Raw genomic sequence first — 21,318 nt, 5'->3', positions numbered from 1 at the left:
GACAATGACAACAGTAACAATAAAGTAAAAAATGAGCACAACTATGTGCAGTATTCAGACCGTCCTTAATTTTGCCCTATTAGAGCCAATCTGCTGGTTAAAAATGTGTCCGTTTCGTGTGGGAACATTGGCCCTCATTCAGAGCCGTACGCTCTGAGCAGAGCTCACGCTCTGAATGAGGGCCGGGCTCCATTTTCATGGAGCGTCCTCCTGGACGCTCGTATAGCTGTGGGTCACCACCCACAGGCTATACGAGCGTGCATTTTGATGGCCGCGATGGTCATGACCATCGCGACCATCGAAATTGCGAGCCGGAGCCTGCGGTTGTGGTTTTCAACCGCAAGCTCCGGAGTGATTTTGGCTCTATCAGAGCCAAAATCACTCCCACAGACATCACTAGTGATGTCAGTGGGCAGGCTTCTGACGGGAGGCGTTCCCGTGGGAACGCCCCCGTCAGGGAGGCACGCCCCCGGCACGCCCACCAAAGGGGGCGTGCTGTCAATCAACATTGACAGCACGCCCCCTTTGATCGGACACAACGAGCGAAGGAAAGTCCTTCGCTCGTCGTGTCTGGCGCATGCGCACGACGGAGCTCCCTCCGTCGTGCACATGCTCAGTGCAGACCATCGACCCACTTGCGAGCGGACAGCCGCTCGCGAGTGGGTCTGAATCGGGCCCATTGTTCCTAAAAATGGATACAATCCTGTTGTGTAATGAGGAAACCGGGATCCCTGTGCCCGGAGAAACGCATCAAGGAACTTCCGTTGTATCTTACCAGAATGGTATCTTCCTTTGCGTACTGTTCGGGTCCTTTCCCCCTTGTGCTGGAAACCCGCCGTGAGATGCTGGGGTCACTGACTAGCCGTTATCCACGGACCTTCCACCCCTTGCCAGGAGTCTTCCGCGAGCCGCTGGAGCTGTTTAAGCCACAGCACAGGTGACACATCCTGCCAACTACGGAGCATAGAGCAACACAGTCTCCAGCCTGCCATCATCCATGCTCCTGCTAATGAGCCTGCACCCACGCTCCTGCTGATGAGCGGTAGAGCTGTATCTCCTTCCAGAGATCAGAGCACCTCTCCACTCGGGGCTGTGAACATTGGAGACACCACTGGTAACTATTTATATATTTGCAAGTTACATATCTGCCATCATGTGATTTACCCTTTTTCCTCCACATAACTTGCTCCTGGTGTTCATAGGACCATTTATTCCTATTCATCAAGCGGCTCCCCGCAGCAGTCACTCCACCACTGCTGGTAATATCACACTGTAACCTAATAAGTTACACTGTATCCATTCCTGTACACACCAGGATTGTATCCATTTTTAGGAACAATGTTCCCACACTAAACTGACACATTTTTAACCAGCAGATTGGCTCTAATAGGGCAAAATTAAGGATGGTCTGAATTCTGCACATAGTTGTGCTCATTTTTAATTTTATTGTTATTGTTGTCATTGTCATAATTTATTCATTGGTAATAAATATTTGTTATACTAACTCTATTGTTTATCTTCACAAACAAGCGCTCCTACATACTTCCTTTTGCTTTCCCATATTGTAGCAGGTAGCAGATCCTGCTTGATTGGAGCTGCCAGTTTGGAAGCATTGTTTTCCTTAGTTGATAGGTGCACCTCACTCTCTAATTATGCAACTGTTGCTAGTAGTAGTAAAGTCAGCTTGGAAAGTGCTTCATACACTCCAAAATCCACAATCACACAGATTTATAAGCAGGTGTGCAGCTGTATATCACAGGGCCGTAACTAGGGTAGTGCGACCTGTGCCATGGCACAGGTAGGAGGCACTGTTTGGGCCTGTCAATCCTCTTTTATCCCCAGCATCCCTTGGCCTCCTAAAAAAAAAATGGAGGGGGTGGGCGCCAATGCTCTCTCTGGCACAGGGCACCAAAAAGTCTAGTTACAGCTCTGGTATATCAACAATAGTACAGCTAGCTTGGAAGCATCACACACACTCTTCAGAAATCCAGCCAATTTAACCAACAGTGTTAGACTGATTAATAGATGTTGTAAGCAGTATGTATGCAGGAGAGCGACCAAGTAAGCTTTCTAATGAAAATTTTCAGAACAAATCTGTAGCAGTACGGCAGTACTCCTGTACAGGAGCTGCATGTCACCTGTTTGGTGTAACGATGTCTGCCGGCATCCCGGTAAGAAGCACTTTTGATCCTTCTGCCCGGGGTCCTGTAGCGCTCAGCAGTGCAGCAACTCCATGTCCTGGACCTGGAGAAGAGAGCCACGCTGGAGTCTCGGCGGCTGAAGAGGCAAGGCCACGCTTCTGTGTGTAGCCTCTGGCTGGAGGTGTGCAGAGTGCGTGACTGCGGTCTGGGGGCGTGTATCCGATCATTTCCTTCCTGGTCTGAGGTCCTGGGACAAACAGTTGATGCATTTCTCGGCCAATAGGAAGGCCGTTTCATCAGTGTACTGTACTGTTCCGCCTGAGAAGTGTGTCATAAAGTTGACTTACATCCATATGTAAACGAGCCACAAAGCAGCAGTTGTTGCTCAGTAAGATCTACTTGTTGATAAAACAGATGGATACATCATTGTAACCAGTGATATCCAGTCAGGTGAGGCAGAGCCTTTCCTTTCATACTTAGGCATACTCCACAGGTTTTACTAGAAAAATGATAAGAAAAATGTAAAGAAAATATAATAAAGTAAAAAGTGTATGACAGGTGAGGCACTGCCTCCCCTGTCTACCTTTTTCACACGTCCCTGATCGAAACACACCAATTTTCCAGCACTATATACTGCTGCACCTTTGTATAATGCCCACATGAACCCTCAGGGTCATATATGTATTTGTAAATCTGGCTCTGATACTAGCCAGTGCCTCCCCGGCCATTCACTTCACCGCACTTCACTGCTTATAACCAATGCAGAGAAATGGCACTGATGTTCCCATTTGAATGTATATTTATCTTTTTTCTTTTTTTTCCAAGTATATAACAGCTACATAATGCAGGTATGGTGCAATCCGGGCAATTGCTAGACTGTTCAGGGAGTCAGGGAGATTGCTACTATTTCAGGGAGTCTCCCTGACATTCAGGGAGAGTTGGCAAGTATATGCTAATGCCTTCCAAAGCATAGCCGAGCATAGAAATGTCCACTGCTGCCTTCACAGATCCGTTCGACGACATGCAACAGCATAAACATTGGTAACATCGATGCACATAAGGGAGTCACACAGCCTGTACGTCATGTTTGACCAGCCGCAAACACTGTAAATCTCCTGACACGCAGAGAACTATCATGCTGTGAAGGCGATTGCAATGGATAATTTATGTATGCTCATAAAACAACAACGTTTAAATGGTCCGACGCATCTGCATTTTTCTAACTCGCTGCTACCCCCACATGCTGACTGCTTGTCACTCACTTTGCGAGTGGTTCCTCTGTATGAGTAGTTAATACAATCGCTGCGCAGTGTGGCTTTTCATCATTTGCAATTGTAAACAATCGCACAATCTGTATAAATATCGGCTTTATTTCTGAATTAGGCCCAATACCTTTTATTAATTGAATTTCAAACATGAGTATCTAATGAAATTTTTTTTTTACTTATCTGATGTACATGCATTTGATATTTTTATGGCCCTTTACATGCTTAGTGTATTTATGTACACAATCTATCTCTTTGATCCAACAGGAGGCAACTGTTGTATTTCTTTTTTTATCAGATTGAACAAGATTTTAGTGAGTGTACTAAAACATTTTAGTGCAATACCTACCTGTATCTTATAAAGGAGCTGGTCCGGTTTTTTGAGAACCGGACCTACCCAAACTTTGTGATCCGGGCTGGGATCTGAGTCCGGCTCAGGTTTTCCCGCCTAACTCGGATCCCAAAACGAGGCAAAACGTCATCATCCCACTGTCGTATTCTCGCGGGTTTTGGATTGTAGATAAGTCCCTCCCCGCGGTGATCAGCGCCATTTGCTGGCTGAGTCCCAGGCTGTCAGGGCTGTGCTTTGTCCAAGGGGGGCTGTGCTGTCCAATACAAGGGTGTGCAGTGCTGAGCTGTGTTGTCCAATACAGGGGTGTGCTGTGCTGGGCTTTGTTGTAAAATCCAGGCAGGATGTGCTATGCTCTGTCCGGGGAGGGGGGGGGGGCTGTGTTGTTTATCATTGCTTTGCTAATCCAAGGGCGTGCTGTGCTGTCCATCAAGGAGTGTGCTGTCCAGGGTTGTGCTGTCCATCCAGTGTGCTGTCCATGATCTGTAAAAAAAAAAAAGTTACCAAAAGTTTAAATAAAAATTAAAAAGATATATATTTTTTGTGTTGTACCCCACACTGTGATGATGTATGCCATACCCCCCCCAAAAAAACAACAAAAAAAACACTGTGGTGCTGCTGGCCATATTGTGAGTGACGCTGTAGGTCCCGCAGTGTAATATTTAAAATCCGTACAAATTGATGTGTGTGCTGTACTCCACTTTGTTCGTGTTTGTTGATATGGAGAACGATCAGTTGAGAGGAAATCAGGAGCCACATACTAGTGCTGGAGCTGCTGCCAGTGCCACCAGTCATGACAACGTGAGTGACGCTGTAGGTTCATTCATAAAGTATCATGAGTGACGCTGTCGGTCAGTAATACTGCAGTGTAATATATTCATTAAATATATTGTGACACTGTAAGTGGAAACACAGTGTAATATTCAACACGTATTGTGACACTGTAAGTGGTAGTGCAGTGTATTCATAAAAAATTAGTGACACTAAGTGGTAGCACAGTGTATTCATAAAAAAATATTGTGACACTGTAAGTGGAAACGCAGAGTATTGTTCATATAAAATATTGTGACACTGTAAGTGGAAATGCAGTGTAATATTCAACACATATTGTGACACTGTATGTGGAAACGCAATATTATTCATATAAAATATTGTGACACTATAAGTGGAAATGTGTAAAATTCAAAATGTATTGTGACACTGTAAGTGGAAATGCAATGCAATATTCAACATGTATTGTGATAATGTAAGTGGTAGCACAGTATATTCATAATATGTTTTGTGACACTGTAACTGGTAGCGTAGTGTATTCATAAAAAATATTGTGACACTGTAAGTGGAAACACAGTGTAATCTTCAACATTTTTTGTGACACTGTAAGTGGTAGCGCAGTGTATTCATAAAAAATATGACACTGTAAGTGGTAGTGTTTAATTCATAACAAATATTGTGACACTGTAGGTCATGGATACCGCAGTGTAATATTTAAAATTGGTACAAATTGATGTGTGGGAAATCAGGAACCACATACTAGTGCTGGAGCTGCTGCCAGTGCCACCAGTCATGACAATACTAGTCCATCTACGTCATCAACTAAAGCTGATGCCCAAGGGCATACAGGGCTTAAGTCAGGGCATCTAAAATCAAAGAACCAATCTTTTACTTTGGTAAAGAAAAAAACATCAAAGGGAAAGTTATCTGCAGAAAGACATAAAATTGGCAATATGCCTTTCATCACATGAAGGGGACCAGGAAGACCACTATTAGCAGTTCAAAAAAACAATTAACTGTTAAACAATCCAAAGGGGGAGCAAGTATGACAGCAGTCACCCAGTTGCACAGCGAATCACTGATGCCATAACATCTATGCTGTGTGTCTGATATGTGTGTCTGATATCCGTCATTAGTGCAGTGGGTTTTAGACAGTTATTGAGGTCCTGTGTCCCTGCTACCAAATCCCATCTAGGTTCCACTTCACTAGAAAAGCAATTCCCAGTCTGTACAGGGATGTTAAAAAAAAATGAATTAGTGTCCTCAAAAATGCCATTGTACCCACTGTCCACTTAACCACAGATATGTGGACAAGTGAAACAAATGCAAGATTGCATGACTGTAACAGTCCAGTGGGTGGGTGTATCAGCGGCATCAACAGCAACAGCATCTAAGAAACAGCCGCTTATTCAAAGACAGGCTACTCTGTGTATCACCGGAGGCATAGAACCTCAGGGAAGTAATTGCAAAATGGCTTACCCCTCTTGGACTCTCCTTGGGATTTGTGATTTATGACAATGCCACCAATATTGTGAGAGCATTACAGATGAGATGCAAAGAGCTGTTGGTAAGGAAATTGTCAGCTCAAGCGGCACTTGATGCAGCGATGGCTCCTCCTTCAGTTTCTACAGCAAGTGCAGCTGCCAGGAAAAAAACTAAGCTTTCCCAAAAAAAGACCCACTGGTGATGCTGAGTCAAACACAACCAAGTTTTGACATCTGGTCAGGTCTAAAAGAATTGCCTACAATTAATGAGACCTCTACCGTGACTCCAACTGAGACGGTCACCATTCAAAGAATGGTTGAGAACTGTTTTAATGATAGCGTCCAAATAGCCATGTCAGACAGTCCGTTTCACTACTGGCAGGAAAAAAAGGCAATTTGGAGGCCCTTGCACAAACTGGCTTTGCTTTACTTGAGCTGCCCACCCTCCAGTGTGTACTCAGAAAGAGTTTTCAGCACAGCCGGGAACCTTGTCAGCGATCGGCGTTGGAGGCTACTTCCTCAAAATGTGGAAAAGATGATGTTCATCAAAAATAACTACACATTTCACAAGGAAGACCTTTACTGCCAATTACATCCTAAAATTACAGAAGCACCTGATGCTGTAATGACGGATTCCAGTGGGGACGAATTAATATTGTGTGAAGATGATGTACACACTGATGAGGGTGAGGAATCAGATGATGTTGGTGACAACATCTTGTCTCTGTAAAGCCAGTTTGTGCACGGAGAGATCACTACCAGCAATGTTAGCTGCCCATTGGTAGCTTGTTTTGTGGGGGCCCAAATAAACCAAACGCTTCAGCCACAATTGGCAGTCTTGCTAAAGTGATTGGCTTGTTAAACTGAGCATGCCCTGTTTACTATATACAACATAAGGGTGGGTAGAAGGGCCCAAGGACAATTCCATCTTTCACCTCTTTTCTTTGTATTATGTGCTGTTTGGGGCATTGCTGCCTGACATTTTTAAATCTATAGCTTATTAAACTGCCATCCTGTCTGCTAGTGCAATGCCGATCTGTGCTATGTTGGAAGCTGAACTGCCACATGTTAGTGCTGCCCACTACTGTCGCTTAACTTATTCAGCCAGCTAGCTTGATGCAGCCTTTTGGCCTAAACTGGATGAAATCAATATTGTGAGCTGTGAGGTGGTCAAAATTGACTGGAAATAAATGGAAATAAATGTCATTGAGGTTAGTAACACTGTAGGAACTAAAACAGGCCCAAATTATGTGATTTCAGCTGTTTTTATGATATTTTAGAAAAAATACAGATCCAAAACCAAAACTAAAACTTGCAAGGGTGGTTTTGTAAAACCAAATCCAGATCCAAAACCTTGAAGGAGAAACAGATCCAAACCCAAAACATGGGGGTCGGCACACATCCCTAGTATTTTAGAAAGGACACACAATGTACAGCAACTGCCCACCTTACATAACTCCATGGGGCCTAATCATTTACCTCTATCCTCTGGTTTTGTTACAGTACCTTACATTAACCCTTACTGCCCAAGTGTTACTTTATATTTGATGCTGCATTATACCTTCACTTATTGAACCTCAAGCATTATTGTCATATGATATCCTCCTTGATCCTTTTGAGACATATGCGTTTTATATGTTTATGGTGATCTATATGTACATTTCTCTCTGTTTGATCCATAGCAGGGCCGCAACTATCGGGGGCTGGAGGTGCACATGCACTGGGTGCGCCACTGCACCCGCTGCCTGTGTCCTCCAGCCTGGCGCCACAGGGGGGCTCTACTACAGGGTTATTATCATATGGGCACTACTACAGGGGCATTACTATATGGGCACTACTACAGGGGCATTACCTCAGGGGGCATTATTATAGGGGCACTGCTGCAGGGGGCATTACTATGAGGGAATTACCAGGAAGGGGGGCGTCAAATTACTGTCTTGCCCCGGGTGTCAAAAATCCTAGTTTCGGCCCTGTCCATAGGAGGCAATTTGTGAATTTCTCCTATGATTAGATCCAACAAGATTTTAAGTGATTGTACCAGTGTATTTATGTGCAATAATTACCTGTATTTACAGATATAGCAGCTGTTAGATTATTTGAGAATATTTGACTCTATATTTAACAAAATCAATTCTATGAATATTTTGCCGACATATTGTGAGTTACAATATCCTGATCTAGTGAACATTTTGTTCTGGAATCACCAGCTAAGTGATTTTATTTATACATTATGATATTAGTGTTTGTATGTACCGTTTTGTCCAGATGTGGACGTCCTTAGATTTAATAGTTACATTTTAACTCATACTCTGACATAGTTAGTTTGCCGGTAAACCCAAGAGTACTTTTTCTCATTGTTTACATTTTTTCAGAGTGTAACACCCCCAATTTGGTGGATCATACCTGCTGTTCTTCTGGAACCTGCTTGTAAGTGGATCGCCAGATGGATCAGGGCTGTTCCTCTTCCAGGCTCCTCCTACCACAGCAGAGAAACAGGAGCCCCCCAGTATCCAGCACAGTAATCACATACTTTGAAAGTGACGTTAAGTTTTATTGTGCTGGAGCACTACATCACACTAGTAAGGTATTGGGTAAAGGTTAGAACATGCAAAGTACACAATATCAAGTACAAATACAGTGGCTTAAGTGAACTTAGAATACTTGTTTCTCAGAATGCTGTAACTTTGTGTCAGTTTTGGCAGTGGTTACTCACTGTGGGCCTGAATCAGGGCGTTTTTTTCTATTGGAGTCAGCCTCCTGGCCGCTCGCTAAGCTGTGGGTGACCACCCACAGCTTTTATGAGCGGCCAGGTGATGGTCACGATGGCTGCGACCATCGGGCTTGCGACGAGACCCTTGTGGTAGGGTCTCGTCTGCCGCAAGCCCCAGTGAGCTTCCGGCTTTAATAGAGCCAGAAACTCACCACTGACATCACTCGTGATGTCAGTGGGGCCGCCCCCAAATGGCAGGCGTTCCTTCGGGAATGCCTCCGTTTGCACAGCTACCTCCCGTCCTCGCCTACAAAACGGGGCGAGCTGGCAATCAATATTGACAGCCGCCCCGTCTTGAAGTGAGCCCAGGAGCGAGGGAGCTGCCGTTGCTCGCTGGGGCTCCTGCATGCGCACACCGGAGCCGCCTCCATCATGCGCATGCGCACTTGGGCAACATCGACCCGCTTGCGAGCGCTCAGCGCTCACAAGCGGGTCTGAATCAGGCCCTGTGTCCCTCTGCAGCAATAGCAGGTTTTTTGGTGCTGACAGCTCCAACTATCAGACTCTGCATATAGCTCTGTCCTCTGTCAGCTCTCAGTATCGGCCAGTCTGTCTCTGAGTATCCACACAGGCAGTGTACCTCAGTTCATTACCCTGGCTCTCCTCAGACATCACGTGTGTCCAGAAACTCAGGGGTAAATTTACTAAAGTGAGAGTTTTTAGAAGTGGAGAAGGGTCTTTTATGCAAGAAGGGTCTTTTGCGCATGCGAATATCAAATGAATAGTTTTTTCATCTAATACTTTTAATGCAATGGTTACTTACCATCACATTGAAAGTTTTGATGGTAGCAGATCAGCCATCATTTGATGGGGGGCTTCAGTTGTCCATCCCTACTCACAATATGCCTGCTCCTTTCCCAGTCTTGTGCACGATTGGGCTTCTCTAGCTCTGCCCCCAACAGCCTCTCTCTAATTTCCCTCCTAAGGCAGGCAGAACCACCTTACTGCCACAGAATAGGAGGCCAGAAGAGGAAGCTGGGAGTTGGGTGCTTCTCCATGTAGCAGGGTATTCTTCCAGGCACCACACAAACCGGAGACAGATGCCACTGTGGCAGCTACTGTGCCGCCTCCTCAGCCTTGAACCTGGGTGACGTCACTGATTCCACACTCCTTGTTATGACCCTGACACATATCTTGGCAACAAGGAATGTTTTTTTTTTAACTAATTTCAATATTTTGCTGGGTGAGTAGCTCCAATGAGATTTTGGCAATGAAGGGATAGCTGTTAATTATGCCCATGCATGAGCAGTACATTTAAAAACCAGCTGTGATAGAGGAAGGAGGCTGGCAGTAATAATACTTCCAGGGACACAAAATGGCAAACGCCATCTAAAGATTGTGGGGTCTATTTACTAAGCAGTGTTAGGAGACAGAGTAAAAAGTGATAAGTCAGTAATAAGGTGCCAGCCAATCAGCTCCCAACTGCCATCTCACAGGCTGTGTTTGAAAAATGACAGTTGGGAGCTGATTGGCTGGCACTTATCACTGACATCACTTTTCACTCTGTCTCCTAACATTGCTTAGTAAATAGACCCATGTATTAGCCAATGGGGACAAGCTCCAAAAAGCGTATCTTCATTAATAGGGGCCAGCCTGCAGTCTTTACTGAGAATATTGGATACTACTGTGTTTATCTTTATTTAGTTTAGTACAAGAGATATTTCTTCACATATAGCTCTGATACCTAAATCATGAAACTGCAATTTGAATGATTTTTAGAGAAAAGGGATTTAATAAATAAGCTTTATGACCCATGTACATCGCCCAGGGCCATAGGGAGGGTGGTGCGGCCGGTACCTCCGCACAGGGCGGAATCATCCAAGGTCACCGGCCGCAACCTGTCCGGCTCCGGAGGTCTGTAGAGAGACCTCCTGCAGTGCTACTTGGCACCAGCAGAGCGACGCTAAAGAAGCTCCCCGCCCTCCACCCACCCCCAGGTGGAAATAGGTAAGCGCTCAGGGGGGAGTGCGAGGGGCAGCAGTGCAGCACAGGGTGCACTGCCGTCCAGATACGACGCTATCCAGACCAATACATGAGAAGGACCAGGAGGTCAGAAGAACTGGTTGTACTACTGTAGTTGAAGCCATCTTTTAAGTTTCCCATAAAAGATAAAATTTTTGTAATGTACCAATAATTGCATAGCATATGGGCTTTTCATGGCAGATCAATGTCTGACCCCATTGCGTCAGATTTTAATTAAAATAGCAGAAAATCTGGTTGAATTTCTAATTCCTATATGTGCAGGATCATTATTTGATCTGGCATTGCAGGTGCTCATATTAGCACTGATCCGGTTATGTCAGTGCAGAGCCTGAACATCAAGGCTATGTGGTTACATACTGTATATATGGTCAAATTGCTCACTAATTTCTTTATGTTGACCCAGATAAAAAATAAAGAAGCTAATTTATGACGTGCTTTGCCTGTACATAGAGCGTGTTTTGTAAATGAGACCCAGAGCAGGCAGGAGAATTTCTGCAGAACCACATATTTATTATTTCATATTGTCTAATATACTTCATTGTACAGTCATGAATTATACTATCTTAATTTAGGCAAATAGGGCAGCAGCTTGGATCTTTTAGCTTATGAAATATCCCCTGGGCCATAAGCAGGCCTGGTGACAGGGGGGTATAAGGGTGACACATGTACAGGGCCCCAAGCTTGGGAGCGGGCCCCTGCCACACAGACCGTTCCTAGCAGTGATTGTCTTACAGGCACAGGTGCTTTCTAGCATGAGACAGTCTCAGGCGTACGTTATACTTACATATGAGACATAAAGGTATGCGACACTATAGGAAAAAAAAACATTTAATTTGCTGCCTTGGGGGGGAGGGTATCACGCTCCCCATAGCCCATATGGAGCAAAGTTTGAACTCTGTGTGCATGCTCTGCCCCCTTTTTGGCTGGTGAATTGTGGAAGCAAAGTTAAAGTTCACGTAAAAAGCAAACTGTAATTACAGATGGGCATTATTGTGCAACACTTTTGTATTTTGCACTAGTGAAGTCTCATAAGATTGTCGATCAGAAGTGATGCATGTGAGAGAGATGATTTGGTAAGATCAAAGCTTTGAAAACGGTGTTATGGGGAATCATTATTTTTATGTATGTCTTTACATGTCACTTAAGTTACAGATTTTGTAAATAATATATTAATGGGGTATTTATAGTTTTTAAACAGTTTGAAATAGTACAAGCCTGTGTATTTTAGTGGTTAGGTCAGTGGTTCCCAAACTGTGTGCTGTGGCACCAAATCAAATTATTTATGGTCAATGTAATGTAAATATGTGGACAAACAGAAGCACAAACCTGTCCGTCACCACAAAACTGAACATAAGAATGACAGGTAAGCACAATTTACTTCACTTTACTCCTTCACTACATTTTTTTCAGAATTTCTCAGTAACAAACTTTTGGCTTAGGGGTGCCGTACAAACAATGCTGATACACTAGGGCGCCGTGATTCAAAAAAGTTTTGGAAGCACTGGGTTAGGTATTATATGTACTACATTTGCTTGTTAGTCAGGATATAAATAGGCTGTCCAGAAAGCTGGTGTTCAGTAAAGTGGGCACTTCTGATTTGGGACTAATCAGATTTTAGAAACCAATTATGATTCAGGCCTGTCTATATGGGCATATTTGTGCATACTGTACACTAAATTTGGTCTGTGGGCCTGATTCAGCAAGGATTATGCACGCAATCGGCCGATTGTTGCATTCTGCGCATGCGTATTCATCTCAGTGCGCAAACAATCCACTGTGATCAGGACTGCGATCGCAGTGACGACACAGACCCATCGCAGAGTGATTGACAGGAAGTATCGTTTGGGGGGTGGTGACTGGGGGCTAGTATAAATGCATACATTATCCACTGCGATGCCATATGCAGCTTGGGCTTTCACTGCGTGCGATGAGGTTAGCAATTTCTCGATGTTACCTATGGTTTTTCAGTATTATGGATGCGTTTAAGGTAAGGTGGGCGTCCTTATGTTAGGCTGCATATGGCATTGCAATTGCAATCATTAGCATATCTTCGCAGTGAGACTGCGTGCGTAATCGCTATTGCGATTGCAATAGCAATCCTTGCTTAATCAGGCCCTATGTATGTGGGAATAGTGAGCAGAAATTTGCATGTATATGATAGATGTACATGTGTTAACATGTCAAATATGTTTCCTTAGACAATTAAAAGATGTTTATGTAAGGCATTCTTTCATCATTTTTTTACAGATTGGTGGGTGTTTTAATATGGATGATTGGAGTTTTAAAAGTGTGTGTTTAACTGATGCTGCATTATATAGCACAAATATAGAAAACATGTAGGAGGAGTATATCATTATCAGAAAGGTATATTTTGTATGCAATATTCAAAACTCACTGTTTAGAAAGGGGAGCAATGTTATAAGTTATAGCAATGCGTCTGCTTAAATGGTGAGTTTTGAACATCATACAGTATGCCAATTTACCATTAAGTTGATTTACCAAAATGATATACTCCTCCTTGGATAAAAGAACCCCTTAAAAATGTTGAGAGTATTTTCACAGATGTAGCGTAACCACTGGTCACCAGAACCTGCCCAGATTGCGTTAGGATTCCAGGTGGGGTTCAGTTCCATGGTTCAGAACGGGATGTGGTTAATTTACCGCCGGCCGGAATGTACCAACATCACGGCAGTCTCAGCCACATTACAGTGTCAGAGTGGATGGTTGCTTCTAAGCTTCTACAGTCTCAGTCGCATTTTAGTGTCAGAGTGTATCATCTATTACCAGCAATAGCCGCAGATTAGCTGCACTGCTGTTACCAATTTCACGGCAGTTGCTGTCATATACCAGCAGCAATTAAGACTCTTGTTATTTTGACTTTTGCTGCAATTTTGTCAAGTACACATCAGCCCTCAAGGCTGCAACCAGCCAAGTATACATCAGCCATTAAGGCTGCAACTAGCTAAGTACACATCAGCCCTCAAGGCTGCAACCAGTTAAGTACACATCAGCCCTCAAGGCTGCAACCAGACAAGTACACATCAGCCCTCAAGACTGCAACCAGCCAAGTATACATCAGCCCTCAAGGCTGCAACCAGCCAAGTACACATCAGCCATTAAGGCTGCAACTAGCTAAGTACACATCAGCCCTCAAGGCTGCAACCAGTCAAGTGCACATCAGTCTTCAAGGCTGCCACGTGATTTAAGTCATGCAATTGGCCAGTTCTCCTCCAGTGTCCTGGGGTTATACTACCTCTTTTGTGTGAATTCATAACACTTATCAAGCTCCGGAATGCTTGCCCCCAGTAGCTAATACCATCTGAAGATTGTTTTAGCTGCCATTAGCCTATAGTTGCCTAAGGGCTACTATAATGCAGAATTTTGTGGAGAGGGAACTTCCAGGTCCCTGTCTGTTGACCCCCGATGGCGCATGCATTGCCCAACGGCTGCGCATGCATGAGCCATCATTCTGCTTCCATCACTTTATCGGGACAGGCTCTTATCATAATGGTCTCCCTGCAAGAGGAGATTGCTAAATTTGAGTGAAAATTGACAACATAACCTTACGAATTTAGACAACAATGATTTAGTACAGCCTCACTAAAAATGCGGCTTGCAATAGATCTGGCTCGTTGTCTAATAATAAATCACTTGTCATTTAGAAATATCTAAATGCTAGCAAAAATAATAAATTCCATAATGCAGGCCATGTGTGAAACAAACCCCACAATATTGGATATAATTGGATATACAGTAATTAATCATTTCTGGTACATGGTCAAGATTAATAAATTAGGGTTAACCCTCCCCTTGCAAACCTGTAAATGCCAGAGTAGTTCCTCTAGGGTACTTATCTCTATTCCAGTCATTGACACTCTGGAGAACAGGTTCTGAGTTTAACTTGCATCAAACGGTGAGGCACAGGACATGATCATCGGATGTCTAGAAAGAAGGATAATGCTTCAGTACCGTCCCACCACTGTGTCGTGTGCAACACCCTATTGACCCAATTCTCTAAGTAGCATTGAATATGGGATTAGGTGGAAATCATCATCTGCACTGTTGTCCTCAGATCCTGGTGTACCAGGGGTGTATGGCCCACTTGCCCCCAGAAGAGTAGAAAGACAGTGAAATACAATACAAATATGAAGGTTCTTACCGGCATTTCTCTTGTCACCTTGATCCACTCGCACTCTCACAGATCCCTTTAAGGAGACAACAAATACTACCATGCAGGGCTCTACCTTAAAGTATGTCACAGGTCAACATAGCTTATCTGCAACAGACAGGGCCTTCAACTCACAGGCTAATGTAGCATAATAAGAAAGAAACTGTCAGGATTCAGCCTGGCATCAGGCGTTACTCACCGCGGCGCCGGCTTCCCCTGACTAGCCACGCAGTCAGACACCAGATGCAGCGGCAGGTGACATACTGAGTATTATCCCCGGGGCCCTGTTGACTTCCTCGCAATCCTCTATATCTGAGTTCCCACGGTGGCAGTCAATGGTGTAGCCATGTTGTCTTTCTCAGCTGACCGGAGCCTCCACCAATGGTAGCCTTGCCAGCTCTCAGATGACACTCTCCTCCAATGGACAGCTACATTGGTCACTACCGATACTCTTCAGGGATATTCAACATCGGTCACTACTGAGACTCTCCAGTGATATTCTACATCGGTCACTAGTAATATTCTTCAGTATTGTTCTACATCGGTGATTACCGATATTCACCATTGATAATCTCCAGCCACTCAGTTGTCTTTCTTATCTCCCTGTTAGTTGCTAATTCCTGGGTCCCTAATCAGGGGGAGACAACCTGCTTATTGGGTGCAGCTAAACCCATATCGCAATTGGAGGGGTCACTAGTGAAAACCACCAATGAGCCTCTGGTCAGGTCTCATCAACACTCGGAATTAGCCGATGAGGAAGTCGTATGTACTTCCTCCTTGTTACTGCTGCCCCCTGTGGTAGTGCCCCTAATGGTAATGCCCCAGTAGTAATGCCCCATCTAGTAGTGCCCCCTGTATAAATGCCCCCAGAAGTAATGCTCCAGTAGTAGTGCCCCCTGTATAAATGCTCCCCAAGTATTGCCCCAAGTAGTAGTACCCCCTGTATAAATGCCCCAGTAGTAATGCCCCCTGAGTATTGCCCCCAGTACTAGTGCTCTCTGTAGTAATGCCCCCCCGAGTATTGCTCCCAGTACTAGTGCCCTCTGTAGTAATGACCCCCCGAGTATTGCCCCCAGTACTAGTGTCCTCTGTAGTAAAGTCACTTGCATAAAATAAAAATAAAACCTAATACTTACCTTGAGCCCCGCTCCCGCTGCCGTCTGGTCCGCTCGGCTGCTCCAGCTCCTCTGCACCATGGGAGAGACGTCATGACGTCTCTCCCATAGTGCTATGCGGAAGCCGGAGCTTGAGCTCCATCCTCCAGCTCCGACTGCCGCTGCGGGGAGACAGCCAGGCACCTGCTGGATACAAAATCTAAGTGGGCGCCCGGTAAATAGAGCCTCCTTGCGGCGCCGGCCGGAGGAGGCGGAACTGGTTCCATCTCCTCCGGCCCTTTACATGTGGGGACCCTTTACGTGTGGGGGCCCAAGGACGACCGCCCCTTTCACCCCCCCGTTAATCCGGCCATAACACCTGTAGTTAATGCATAAAGCGCACTTCTATTTTCTAGGATGTAATACAGAAATGCTAGCTAGGATCTAATTGGTTGCTATGGGAAACACCTCTTCTTTTCATTTTTAGAAGCTTTAGTAAATCTACCCCTTAGAGCGCTAGCTGTATGCTTGTTTGTAACCACAAGGGAATCAAGATGGATTCTTGCAAGGTGGTATTGGCCATCTAGGCTAGGGTAGGTCCTTATGCAGTGGTGACCTCACTAGGCTGGCTGGAGGTGGTATTATTATAGTCAATATCTAACAGTTACTTTATATACAATAGTACAGTATTTTAGAATGAATTGGGTTGAAGTCATTTTAGATAAAGACTTTAAAACAGAGAAATTCTTCCTTACGTAGGAGAGTTATATAGACACATTTTCTACCTCTATGCGTTCCCAAATATATAATAGTCTACAGAACTCGTCTAGGTATCTGTTACAACTTGCAGCTAATGACCCTTCGATAAGATTGCAACATTGATTTTTCTTTTCAATAACTTTGTACTGTATATGTACATTTAGTGGAATGTATGTGTGTGTGTGTGTGTGGGGGGGGATCAGGGGGGAATGGCAAGCTATCTAGTTTATTTATTTTTATACTATGTCCTTACAATGATTTGTTGTATTATTGTCATTTTCTTATGTATGCAATTATTCCATATGTAAATAGAACCTATTGGTTCTTTCTTTGCTGTTCGGATAATATCATACACCATTTGCACTGTTGTACAAATATTGTGATCATTTCTCTCTTTTTTATATATAAACATTTGTATTATTGTTCATTGTGATGTCTGTAAATGTGAGACTTGACGCTTCAATAAAAATTTGTTTAAAAAAAAAATAGTACAGTATTTGATAAACTGGTTTCATTTGTTTGTCCTAGTGATGGTCTGGGCTATTTCCTGGGGTGTTGAGCAGAGGTTGAAGAGGTGTGGAATACATTTTTTTTAAATTTAACATTATTGTTTTGGATGAGGACTCTTGTCTTTCCCTACGTCTTTGCATGTCTGCCGGCCTAATTTACTAAATTCAGCAAATTCTCCAATTAGCACCCACATTATGTCTAGTCTTTACTGCTGGAGCTTGCTAGTTACCACTATAAGTATACAAAAAACAATCAAATTCTTCAGCTCTCTGTAGTAGGGGTATATAAAAAGTAGGAGGATGTATATATAAATGTGATACACCAAAAAAATTACCCTCCTTGAACTCTGATAATCGTCTCTATATGGATGTTCCCGTTCAATCAAGATGGTATCTCTGACGACATAAAAATAAAACAAACAAAATTCTTATAGTATAGTAAGTTCAAAAGTACATCAGACAATCTTGTTGTCATTGTCTGATTTAGCAGCAGGATGTTGGGTTATAGAGAAAAGAGGAAACATATATTGGATAATATGTTCGAAATATCAGAAAATAACATGATACATAGAGAAGAAAGTATAGAACATATTTTATCAAGATTGGAAAAAGCCCTTTTAAAGGAGAGCAAGGTGTGGTGGGAGATAGCCACCCTTGACAAATATAGGGCTGAAAACTTAATCCCTAAAGGTTTAATAATTAAGAAAGAGCCATCCAATCAGGCTGAATCTGAGGAATTCAAGTGTGTTTGGAATCACATCTTAGACACATGTGCATTTTCTTTGATTGAATTAATTATAAGAGAAAGAAAAAAAACTTTAGGCATTTTAGAAGATGAGATAAATAGATTAACAACGATCATTGAACCTTCCTGTAATTTGGAAGAGTACAAAACTTTGGAAAATGCATTAGAACCAAAAATTTAAATCAAAAAAAAGAGATAATAAGAAAGCAGAATAAATATTTTAGGGACAAACAAATGAGGGATAATATAAATGAAGGATATCGTGAAAGGAGCTGTAGCTGTACATCTAGCATGCAGATTGAGGAAGAATCCATTTTAGAGGAGAGAGAAATAGAACCAATAAGAAAAAGATCTCTATATAAAATAAAACCATCAAAAAGAAATGGAGAGAATGTTTGGAGGACACCTAGATACAATAAAAAGAAACATTTTAGAGATTATTCTCAGAATCAAAGGAGGAAAGATATTTTTTTCAGACAGAGAGATGAAAATGTCAGGGGAAGAATGAATGGGAGAATAAATAATCAACATCCAACTCAGAGTAGGAAAATGGAACGAAATACTTATATAATTAAAGATGAGTGGAATGAAGGTGATTTAGACTGCTACACCCCAGTAAGAAGCAAAAACAAGTTTGAAGTTCTATTAGATAAGGATTTTTTAGAGGAGAGCAGGAGGAGGTCGTATCGAAGAAGGTAATCCATCAAAAAAGGAAAAGTAGAGGAAAAAGAGGAAAAGGTCTAAGTAAAAAGGAAAAAAAGAGGAATAAAGCTAATTCATATTTTTCTACCATGCCACAATCACTTATCAATAAAGATACCCAAGTGGACAATAGAGTATTCAATTTAAGCAATAGAACTTTGAATACAGCCGAATTGTCTGTTTTACAGAAAGGATTAAAATATGCTCCAGATAATAAAATGAACAAATTCAACACTTATGTTGATTTACAAAAATTTATAAGAAATCTGATGTTAAAAAGATACTTTTCAATACAAAAGGAAGCCAGTTCAGATATACGGAATATTTTCAAACCGAAATCATCATTCAATTCTACATTTGCAAGAGGATGTTTCATAGAAACATTTAATAAATTGGTGGGAGAAGAATTGGATAACATCAAACCTAAATGGAAAAAACATCAAAATTTGACCAAAGTGGAAAAAGAGGCAATATAGACCTTGGAAGATGATGAAAATATCATAATTAAACAAGCAGACAAGGGGGGGGAGTGGTTATCCTAGATAAGACCTATTATGAAAGGGAGGCCCTAAGGCAGTTAAATGATAAAACTACCTACAAAATTTTAAGGGGTGACCCAAGTAAAAGAATCGGGACAACTTTAAATCAAATTATTGGAAATTATATGGAAAGAAATATCATAACTAAAAAAGGAGAAAGGTTTTATTATTAACAATAATCCAACCCTCCCAGTATTTTATATACTGCCTAAAATACATAAAACCTTAATAGATCCCCCAGGTAGGCCAATAGTGGCAGGAACTGATTCCATCACAGCCAATTTGTCTGCATATGTAGATCACCATCTTCAACCAGAAGTAGTAAAAATTAAATCTTATTTAAAAGATACAATCAATGCGATCAATTACCTTTCGGAGATAATTTGGGAGGAAGGTGATATTTTGGTCACTGCTGATGTGGGATCATTATATTCCATTATCAACCATCAATTAGGTATAGAAGCAGTGAAGTACCATCTTTTGAAAAGTGGTATGTCACACAACAAAATAGAATTTATAGAGGTAGTGATCAGATTCATATTAGAAAATAACTTCTTTTGGTTTAAAGGTCATTATTACCAACAGGTCCAAGGGACCACTATGGGCACACGATTTGCTTCGGCGTATGCAAACATGTTCATTTCCCTTTGGAGGAGAATACAATTTGGAATAATAATGTACACATATCCAATATTAAATTGTGGAAACGCTATATCGATGACATAATTTTTATATGGCACGGTACAGAAAATGACCTCACCACATTCTGTGAAGGACTGAATAAGAACACTCACAATATACTTCTAACATTCGATATAAGTAAAGAAAAAATAAATTTTTTAGATTTATGTGTTTACATTAAAGATAATACTATACAGACAAGCAATTTTATTAAAGCTACGGATAATAACTCTTCTATACCAATATCAAGCAACCATCATCCAGTATGGCTGAAGAGTGTATCAAGAAGTCAAATCCAAAGGATTCAAAGGAATTGCTCAGAAATAGAAGTTTATGATACACAAGTGGAAGAAATGAAAGTGCGATTTGTAGAAAAAGGTTATGATGAGAATATAATTGAAGAAACAATAAGAGAAATGAAAACAATAGAGAGAATGAAGCTCCTCAAATATAAAGAAAATAGTATTTCCTCTAATAAAAATAATCTTCCTTTCATGGACAGTATAAAAGTATAGAAAAAATTGTGAAAAAACATTGGTATATTGTAACAAAGGATCCAATCTTAGGAACCATGATTCCAAAATATCCCATGTTTGTTTATAGGAAAGCACATCATTTGAAGAATCGCCAGGTTAAAAGTGCTGTACCTGAAAAAAGAAGTGGACGCATAAACACAGTAGGTTTCCACGGATGTGGAGACTGTATAATGTGCAAAAACCACAAAGGCACACCGAATAAAGTGGTAGAATATAATTCCAAAGTCAATGGTCAGATCTTGAAAATGGTGGGACAGTGTGTGTTCTATAGGATCATCCAGCCTGGTCACTTACAGCTTGTGAAACAAGGTGAGAACAGGGGTTATCAATTTTTTGCCTACCTGTCCTGTTTCTAAAAAGCTGATTTGATGTATGGATTAGTGCCAGCGGATACAGAGTCCATTTTTATTTATTGTTAAGATTTTTTGTCCTTTTGGAAAATATGTGTTTGTCTTTTTAATGTGCATTTTAATAAACATCTACTCTTACCTAATTGCCATCCTTTGAGTGGAAGTAAACACATTATAACGTTGAACGTTTGGAGGAAGATTACAGATACCTTTATGTGATTTTTCTAAACTTAATACAAGTAAGCACAGTGTGAGTGTCTTTCAATGGAGGTTTAACAACACGAGGTGATCCCATACTTCTACCACAAAAGCACGGGGTTTAAAGATACTGCTACATACATGGAATAATCAGATTGATGTAAGCATTGATGTAAGCATCATCCCGTGTCCTTACAGTATATGCACTTGTGGGTGATCCTCCTACGATCAGCGCACGTTTGGTTTTGATGAAATAAGGAAGATTTGGGCCCTT

This window comes from Taudactylus pleione, unplaced genomic scaffold (genome assembly GCF_031769625.1).
Source record: "Taudactylus pleione unplaced genomic scaffold, aTauple2 ptg000149l, whole genome shotgun sequence".
In the NCBI taxonomy this organism is placed as follows: Eukaryota; Metazoa; Chordata; class Amphibia; order Anura; family Myobatrachidae; genus Taudactylus; species Taudactylus pleione.
Note: the sequence above shows the minus strand (reverse complement) of the source record.